This window comes from Cetorhinus maximus, unplaced genomic scaffold (assembly GCF_964194155.1).
Source record: "Cetorhinus maximus unplaced genomic scaffold, sCetMax3.hap1.1 HAP1_SCAFFOLD_1489, whole genome shotgun sequence".
NCBI lineage: Eukaryota > Metazoa > Chordata > Chondrichthyes > Lamniformes > Cetorhinidae > Cetorhinus > Cetorhinus maximus.
The window spans coordinates 17,501-27,500 of NW_027597430.1; positions in this window are offsets into that span (position 1 = coordinate 17,501).

Sequence of the window (10,000 nt, forward strand, 5' to 3'; positions counted from 1 at the left end):
AGGTTTAAGGGTAGGGTTAGGGTTAGGGTTAGGGTTAGAGTTAGGGCGAGTGTTAGGGTTAGGGTGAGGGTTAGGGTTACGTTTAAGTGCAGGGTTTAGAGCGTGTGTTAGGGCCAGGGTTAGGGTTCGGCGAAGGGTAAGGTAGGCAAAGTGCAGAAGGTGAAATGGTTAACCAGTTAGCAAGCAGGGCAGCCGGCCGGTAATTGGAGCCGCCCGCCCGGTGATAAGGGTGCAGTTAGGTGCCGACAGGCCCAGCAGCTCCAGGGGCTAAGTACATGTGGGTAAATGGTTAACCAGTTAGCAGGCAGGGCAGCCGGCCGGTAATTACAGCCGCCCGCCCGCTAATAAGGGTGCAGTTAGGTGCAGAACAGCCCATCAGCTTCCAGGGGCTAAGGACATGTGGGTAAATGGTGAACCAGTTAGCAGGCAGGGCAGCCGGCCGGCCGGTAATTAGAGCCGGCCGCCTGTCCGCCCGCTAATAAGGGTGCAGTTAGGTGCAGACCAGCCCAGCGGCTCCAGGGGCTAAGTACATGTGGGTAAATGATGAACCAGTTAGCAGGCAGGGCAGCCGGCCGGTAATTACAGCCGCCCGCCCGCTAATAAGGGTGCAGTTAGGTGCAGAACAGCCCATCAGTTTCCAGGGGCTAAGTACATGTGGGTAAATGGTTAACCAGTTAGCAGGCAGAGCAGCCGGCCGGCAATTAGAGCCGCCCGCCCGCTAATCAGGGTGCAGTTAGGTGCAGGACAGCCCATCAGTTTCCAGGGGCTAAGTACATGTGGGTAAATGGTTAACCAGTTAGCAGGCAGAGCAGCCGGCCGGCAATTAGAGCCGCCCGCCCGCGAATCAGGGTGCAGTTAGGTGCAGAACAGCCCATCAGTTTCCAGGGGCTAAGTACATGTGGGTCAATGGTTAACCAGTTAGCAGGCAGAGCAGCCGGCCGGCAATTAGAGCCGCCCGCCCGCCCGCTAATAAGGGTGCAGTTTGGTGCAGAACAGCCCATCAGCTTCCAGGGGCTAAGGACATGTGGGTAAATGGTGAACCAGTTAGCAGGCAGGGCAGCCGGCCGGCCGGTAATTAGAGCCGGCCGCCTGTCCGCCCGCTAATAAGGGTGCAGTATGGTGCAGAACAGCCCATCAGTTTCAAGGGGCTAAGTACATGTGGGTAAATGGTTAACCAGTTAGCAGGCAGGGCAGCCGGCCGGCCGGTAATTAGAGCCGTCCGCCTGTCCGCCCGCTAATAAGGGTGCAGTTAGGTGCAGAACAGCCCCTCTGTTTCCAGGGGCTAAGTACATGTGGGTCAATGGTTAACCAGTTAGCAGGCAATGCAGCCGGCCGGCAATTACAGCCGCCCGCCCGCTAATCAGGGTGCAGTTAGGTGCAGAACAGCCCATCAGCTTCCAGGGGCTAAGGACATGTGGGTAAATGGTTAACCAGTCAGCAGGCAGAGCAGCCGGCCGGCAATTAGAGCCGCCCGCCCGCTAATCAGGGTGCAGATAGGTGCAGAACAGCCCATCATTTTCCAGGGGCTAAGTACATGTGGGTAAATGGTTAACCAGTTAGCAGGCAGGGCAGCCGGCCGGCCGGTAATTAGAGCCGCCCGCCCGGTGATAAGGCTGCAGTTAGGTGCCGGCCAGCCCAGCAGCTCCAGGGGCTATGTACATGTGGGTAAATGGTGAACCAGTTAGCAGGCAGGGCAGCCGGCCGGCCGGTAATTAGAGCCGCCCGCCCGGTGATAAGGGTGCAGTTAGGTGCCGGCCAGCCCAGCAGCTCCAGGGGCTAAGTACATGCGGGTAAATGGTTAACCAGTTAGCAGGCAGGGCAGCCGGCCGGCAATTAGAGCCGCCCGCCCGCTAATCAGGGTGCAGTTCGGTGCAGAACAGCCCATCAGCTCCAGGGGCTAAGTACATGTGGGTAAATGGTTAACCAGTTAGCAGGCAGGGCAGCCGGCCGGTAATTAGAGCCGACCTCCCGGCCATTACGGGTGCAGTTAGGTGCCGACCAGCCCAGCAGCTCCAGGGGCTAAGTACATGTGGGTAAATGATGAACCAGTTAGCAGGCAGGGCAGCCGGCCGGTAATTAGAGCCGACCTCCCGGCCATAGGGCTGCAGTTAGGTGCCGACCAGCCCAGCAGCTCCAGGGGCTAAGTACATGTGGGTAAATGATGAACCAGTTAGCAGGCAGGGCAGCCGGCCGCTAATTACAGCCGCCCGCCCGCTAGTAAGGGTGCAGTTAGGTGCAGGACAGCCCATCAGTTTCCAGGGGCTAAGTACATGTGGGTAAATGGTTAACCAGTTAGCAAGGCAGGGCAGCCGGCCGGCCGGTAATTAGAGCCGGCCGCCTGTCCGCCCGCTAGTAAGGGTGCAGTTAGGTGCAGAACAGCCCATCAGTTTCCAGGGGCTAAGTACATGTGGGTAAAAGGTTAACCAGTTAGCAGGCAGGGCAGCCGGCCGGTAATTACAGCCGCCCGCCCGCTAATAAGGGTGCAGTTAGGTGCAGAACAGCCCATCAGTTTCCAGGGGCTAAGTACATGTGGGTAAATGGTTAACCAGTTAGCAAGGCAGGGCAGCCGGCCGGCCGGTAATTAGAGCCGGCCGCCTGTCCGCCCGCCAGTAAGGGTGCAGTGAGTTGCAGAACAGCCCATCAGTTTCCAGGGGCTAAGTACATGTGGGTAAATGGTTAACCAGTTAGCAGGCAGCGCAGCCGGCCGGGAATTACAGCCGGCCGCCTGTCCGCCCGCTAATAAGGGTGCAGTTAGGTGCAGGACAGCCCATCAGTTTCCAGGGGCTAAGTACATGTGGGTCAATGGTGAACCAGTTAGCAGGCAGAGCAGCCGGCCGGCAATTAGAGCCGCCCGCCCGCTAATCAGGGTGCAGTTAGGTGCAGGACAGCCCATCAGTTTCCAGGGGCTAAGTACATGTGGGTAAATGGTTAACCAGTTAGCAGGCAGGGCAGCCGGCCGGCCGGTAATTAGAGCCGGCCGCCTGTCCGCCCACTAATAAGGGTGCAGTTAGGTGCAGAACAGCCCATCAGTTTCCAGGGGCTAAGTACATGTGGGTAAATGGTTAACCAGCTAGCAAGGCAGGGCAGCCGGCCGGCCGGTAATTAGAGCCGGCCGCCTGTCCGCCCGCTAATAAGGGTGCAGTTAGGTGCAGGACAGCCCATCAGTTTCCAGGGGCTAAGTACATGTGGGTAAATGGTTAACCAGTTAGCAGGCAGGGCAGCCGGCCGGTAATTACAGCCGCCCGCCCGCTAATAAGGGTGCAGTTAGGTGCAGAACAGCCCATCAGCTTCCAGGGGCTAAGGACATGTGGGTAAATGGTGAACCAGTTAGCAGGCAGGGCAGCCGGCCGGCCGGTAATTAGAGCCGGCCGCCTGTCCGCCCGCTAATAAGGGTGCAGTTAGGTGCAGAACAGCCCATCAGTTTCCAGGGGCTAAGTACATGTGGGTAAATGGTTAACCAGTTAGCAGGCAGGGCAGCCGGCCGGCCGGTAATTAGAGCCGGCCGCCTGTCCGCCCGCTAATAAGGGTGCAGTTAGGTGCAGAACAGCCCCTCTGTTTCCAGGGGCTAAGTACATGTGGGTCAATGGTTAACCAGTTAGCAGGCAGAGCAGCCGGCCGGCAATTACAGCCGCCCGCCCGCTAATCAGGGTGCAGTTAGGTGCAGAACAGCCCATCAGTATCCAGGGGCTAAGTACATGTGGGTAAAGGGTTTACCAGTTAGCAGGCAGGGCAGCCGGCCGGCCGGCAATTAGTGCCGACCTCCCGGCAACAAGGGTGCAGTTAGGTCGCCGACCAGCCCAGCAGCTCCAGGGGCTAAGTATATGTGAGTAAATGGTTGACCAGTTAAGCAGGCATGGCAGCCGGCCGGTAAGCGGAGCGTCCCGCCCCGTAATACGGGTGCAGTTAGCTGCAGAACACACCGGCAGGTCCAGGGACGAAGTAGTGGACGGGGAAACGGTTAACCAGTTAACAGGCAGGGCAGCCGTACGGGCAGTAGAGCCGCCCGCCCCGTAATACGGGTGCAGTTCGCGGCAGACCAGCCCCGCAGCTCAAAAGTCTAAGTGGAGAACGGGGAACCGGTTGACCGGTGAGCCGAAGCATGCCAGCAGGCAGGGAAGGTGCAAAAAGGGCCGATAAGACCGAACCGGCACGAGTAACAGGCTGCCGGGGGCGGGTTCCCAGCAAACCAGGTGAGGGGGCGTGGCCGGAGGCCGCGCAGGAGAGCCGCCCGCCCGTGAGTACGGTTAGAGGCAGCAGCGGGCTTCCCCAGCAGGGCAGAAGCCGAAGTGCAGGGAGCGAAATGGTTAACCAGCGAGCAGGCAGCATTCCGGCAGGGCTGGAGGGCGAAAAACGGCGTAAAATAACGGACCGGCAGGAGGAAATGGCTGCCGGGGGGCGGACCCAGAGCCCCCACGTGAGGGGGCGGTTCGGGTGGCAGAGCCGCGCATGCGCGGTTGGAAAACGCGTCACGTCGGAGCAGGGTGAAATCATTAACCAGTCGGCCGCTTCGGCGTCGGCTGGCCGGGCCGAGGAGGGTCGGACCGGGGAAAGGTTCCCGGTTTCGTGTCCGTCGGGTGGTCCCGAGTGCGGCAGGAAAAAATCCGGAATCCTGGGAGCCTTTTTTAAAAAAGAACCGGTCCGGGATGGGGTCGGATTTGGAAGCGTTTGCGGGGCCTAGGTGCCTCTTCGTCGGCATGACTACCGGACGGTCACCCGCCGATCGGCATTTGCGATTTGTTGGCTGGGGAGGTTGGCGGGGTACCTGCAGAATAGTAGGAGGTGGCAAATCGAGAATCGGTCGACATCGCCAAGTGCCTTCTCGAGCCTCCAGGTCTGCAGGGACCGACCCAGGCTGCCCCCAAACCGACCGCGAGGCCGTGCCGGGCGGCCATTTTTGGCCATTTTCGGCATTTTTCGCGTCTTTCGGTAGGTCACGGAAAGCGGCGGCCTGAAGCCCGGGCGTGCCCGGGGAAGGCTCCCCTTCGCCCGCGGGACCGGATTTGCCCCGGAAACGTCCCGAAGCCGGCCGGGAAGGCGGTTTCGAGGGCGAAGCACCTCCGATTGCCTTCGCAAGGCCGGGGAAAGTGGCCCCTGGGCCCGGGAGAGCAAAATCCGTGCGAGGACGGAAGCCCATGAGGTCAGATCCGAGGCTCTTACCCGGCGCCCGGTGGGGGTATTCCCGCAAAGAGCAGCGAGTGCGCCCGGCGACGGGTCAAGTTGCAATTTCTGGCATGCCACTCCTGGAGCTGGTTCATGAGTTCCCCTCGGAAGTCCCGATGAGGAAAGGGCAAAATGGCGTTTTGCGGGCTTTGGGGCCTCTTCGTCGGTAGGACTACCGCCCGACCTTACGGTTGGAATTGTCGGCAGGGGAGGTTGGCGGGGTACCTGCAGAATAGTAGGAGGTGGCAAATCGAGAATCGGTCGACATCGCCAAAAACCTTCTCGAGCCTCCAGGTCTGCAGGGACCGACCCAGGCTGCCGCCAAACCGACCGACAGGCCCTGCCGGCGGCCATTTTTGGCCATTTTCGGCATTTTTCGCCTCTTTCGGCCGGGATGGAAAAGCGGCGGCCTGAAGCCCGGGCCTGCCCGGGGAGGCCTCCTAATCGCCCGGGGGACCGGATTTGCCCCGGTGAGAGCCCCGGAAACGTCCCGAAGCCGGCCGGGAAGGCGGCCAAGGACGAAGCACCTCGGATTGCATTGGCAGGCCGTGCAAAGTGGCCTCCGGGCCCGCGAGACAATGCAGGGTGCCCTCGGTGTGCCCCTGAGAAATGGTTAACCAAACGAAGGACAGTGCGCCTCGGATTGCATTGGCAGGCCGTGCAAAGGGGCCCCCGGGCCCGCGAGACGTTACAGATTGCCCTCGGTGAGCCCCTGAGAAATGGTTAACCAATTGGACTTAGTCTCTGGCGGAGAGACAAAGTGTTTTCACGAGAAATGGTTAACCAATTGGACTTCGTCTCTGGCAGAGAGGCAAAGTGTTTTCACGAGAAATGGTTAACCAATGAGGACAATGGACCTCGGGTTGCATTGGCAGGCCGGGCAAAGTGGCTCTTGGGCCCGCGAGAGCAAAATCCGTGCACAGACGGAAGTCCATGAGGTCAGATCCGAGGCCTTTACCCGGCACCCGGTGGGGGTATTCCCGCAGAGAGTAGCGAATCTGCCCGGCGACGGGTCAAGTTGCATTTTCTGGCATGCCACTCCTGGAGCTGGTTAATGAGTTCCCCTCGGAAGTCCCGATGAGGAAAGGGCAAAATGGCGTTTTGCGGGCTTTGGGGCCTCCTGGACGGTAGGACTACCGCCCGACCTTACGGTTGGAATTGTTGGCAGGGGAGGTTGGCGGGGTACCTGCAGAATAGTAGGAGGTGGCAAATCGAGAATCGGTCGACATCGCCAAAAACCTTCTCGAGCCTCCAGGTCTGCAGGGACCGACCCAGGCTGCCGCCAAACCGACCGACAGGCCCTGCCGGCGGCCATTTTTGGCCATTTTCGGCATTTTTCGCCTCTTTCGGCCGGGATGGAAAAGCGGCGGCCTGAAGCCCGGGCCTGCCCGGGGAGGCCTCCTAATCGCCCGGGGGACCGGATTTGCCCCGGTGAGAGCCCCCGAAACGTCCCGAAGCCGGCCGGGAAGGCGGCCAAGGGCGAAGCACCTCGGATTGCATTGGCAGGCCGTGCAAAGTGGCCTCCGGGCCCGCGAGACAATGCAGGGTGCCCTCGGTGTGCCCCTGAGAAATGGTTAACCAAACGAAGGACAGTGCGCCTCGGATTGCATTGGCAGGCCGTGCAAAGGGGCCCCCGGGCCCGCGAGACGTTACAGATTGCCCTCGGTGTGCCACTGAGAAATGGTTAACCAATTGGACTTAGTCTCTGGCAGAGAGGCAAAGTGTTTTCACGAGAAATGGTTAACCAATTGGACTTAGTCTCTGGCAGAGAGGCAAAGTGTTTTCAAGAGAAATGGTTAACCAATTGGACTTAGTCTCTGGCAGAGAGGCAAAGTGTTTTCCAGAGAAATGGTTAACCAATTGGACTTAGTCTCTGGCGGAGAGACAAAGTGTTTTCAAGAGAAATGGTGAACCAATTGGACTTAGTCTCTGGCAGAGAGGCAAAGTGTTCTCACGAGAAATGGTTAACCAATTGGACTTAGTCTCTGGCAGAGAGGCAAAGTGTTTTCAAGAGAAATGATTAACCAATTGGACTTAGTCTCTGGCAGAGAGGCAAAGTGTTTTCACGAGAAATGGTTAACCAATTGGACTTAGTCTCTGGCAGAGAGGCAAAGTGTTTTCAAGAGAAATGGTTAACCAATTGGACTTCGTCTCTGGCGGAGAGACAAAGTGTTTTCAAGAGAAATGGATAACCAATTGGACTTAGTCTCTGGCAGAGAGGCAAAGTGTTTTCACGAGAAATGGTTAACCAATTGGACTTGGTCTCTGGCAGAGAGGCAAAGAGTTTTCAAGAGAAATGGTTAACCAATTGGACTTAGTCTCTGGCAGAGAGGCAAAGTGTTTTCAAGAGAAATGGGTAACCAATTGGACTTGGTCTCTGAACGGCAGGCAAATTGTGGCCTTGAGAAATGATTAACCAATTGGACTTAGTCTCTGGCGGAGAGACAAAGTGTTTTCACGAGAAATGGTTAACCAATGGGACTTAGTCTCTGGCAGAGAGGCAAAGTGTTTTCCTGAGAAATGGTTAACCAATTGGACTTAGTCTCTGGCAGAGAGGCAAAGTGTTTTCCAGAGAAATGGTTAACCAATTGGACTTAGTCTCTGGCGGAGAGACAAAGTGTTTTCACGAGAAATGGTTAACCAATTGGACTTAGTCTCTGGCGGAGAGACAAAGTGTTTTCAAGAGAAATGGTTAACCAAATGGACTTAGTCTCTGGCAGAGAGGCAAAGTGTTTTCAAGAGAAATGGTTAACCAATTGGACTTAGTCTCTGGCAGAGAGGCAAAGTGATTTCAAGAGAAATGGTTAACCAATTGGACTTGGTCTCTGAACGGCAGGCAAATTGTGGCCTTGAGAAATGATTAACCAATTGGACTTAGTCTCTGGCGGAGAGACAAAGTGTTTTCACGAGAAATGGTTAACCAATTGGACTTAGTCTCTGGCAGAGAGGCAAAGTGTTTTCCTGAGAAATGGTTAACCAATTGGACTTAGTCTCTGGCAGAGAGGCAAAGTGTTTTCACGAGAAATGGATAACCAATTGGACTTAGTCTCTGGCAGAGAGGCAAAGTGTTTTCAAGAGAAATGGTTAACCAATTGGACTTAGTCTCTGGCAGAGAGGCAAAGCGTTTTCCTGAGAAATGGTTAACCAATTGGACTTAGTCTCTGGCGGAGAGGCAAAGTGTTTTCAAGAGAAATGGTTAACCAATTGGACTTGGTCTCTGAACGGCAGGCAAATTGCGGCCATGAGAAATGGTTAACCAATTGGACTTAAGTCTCTGGCAGAGAGGCAAAGTGTTTTCCTGAGAAATGGTTAACCAATTGGACTTAGTCTCTGGTGGAGAGGCAAAGTGTTTCCCGTTGTAATGGTTGGCCAATGCACTTCGGATTGCGTTGGTAGGCCGTGGAAAGTGGCTCTTGGGCCCGCGAGAGCAAAATCCGTGCGCAGACGGAAGTCCATGAGGTCAGATCCGAGGCCTTTACCCGGCACCCGGTGGGGGTATTCCCGCAGAGAGTAGCGGGTGTGCCCGGCGACGGGTCAAGTTGCAATTTCTGGCATACCACTCCTGGAGCTCGTTAATGAGTTCCCCTCGGAAGTCCCGATGAGAAAATGGCAAAATGGCGTTTTGCGGGCTTTGGGGCCTCCTGGACGGTAGGCCTACCGCCCGACCTTACGGTTGCAATTGTTGGCAGGGGAGGTTGGCGGGGTACCCGGAGATTTTCGGGGACACGATTTTCAGAACATTTTCAGACAACGGTCACACTTTAAAAATGCCCAGAAAAGTGCGACTTTGAGGGTGGTAAGCGTTTTCAAATAGAATACCTTTCAAAGAGCTCTCGGAAGTCCTATATGAGGATTTAAGATGAATTTGTGCGGGCTTTCCGAACTCCGTTGTCGGTCTGAAATATCGGCCAGGGTCCAGACCGGTGGTAACCCTGGTTTAATAAACTTGGCCTGTGGCGAAAAGAACAGACAAAATGACAAAGTGTCAAATATATATATATATATATATACATGTGTATTTATGAACAAAAAAAATCACAAAGTGTCACCTGGCGGTGTACTTGATGATGAAAAATAAAAATACAAAGTCTGTTCACAGGCACCTTTGGGGCGGGGGTGCCTGAGTCCCCTTGGGTTGCACACTAGAGTGTTTGACATGGACAGAGTCAACACTGTGTGCGTGCCCAGAACTCTTTTGAACGCAGGCGACGCACGCCGGTCGGCATTTCCTCTCCGTGCGAGCGCCAACAGGTTGCTTCCGTTGTTTTACAAATAAGAAAATTGTATTTATGAGCAGCAAAAAAAAAAATCACAAAGTTTCACCTGGCGGTGTACTTGATGATGAAAAATAAAAATACAAAGCCTGTTCACAGGCACCTAGGGGGCGGGCGGGGTGCCTGAGTCCCCTTGGGTTGCACACTGCAGTGTTTGACATGGGCAGAGTCAACACCGTGTGCGTGCCCAGAACCGTTTTGAACGCAGGCGACGCACGCCAGTCGGCATTTCCTAGCCGTGCGAGCGCCAGCAGGTTGCTTCAGTTGTTGCAAAAATAAGAAAATTGCACCGCTGCGGACCACCCCTCCACCCGCGGTTGAACCAGTACCCGAGCGAGGCCACGCTGGCTCCGAAAGCAGACGTGTGCTCGGTGGCGGGGAAGCGGTGTGCGTGTGTCTCGCTCCTCAAAGGAAAGATGCGGTGCTAGGTGTCCGATGCGGTAGGGCCCTCGGCCGGCCAGCGCGTATGCTGGCGCTGAGGCTGAGCGGAATACCCTCGCTCTTCTGTTTCCTGCGGGTCACAGACGGACACATTAGCATGTTCGAGTGGTGGCTGGCGCACCTCT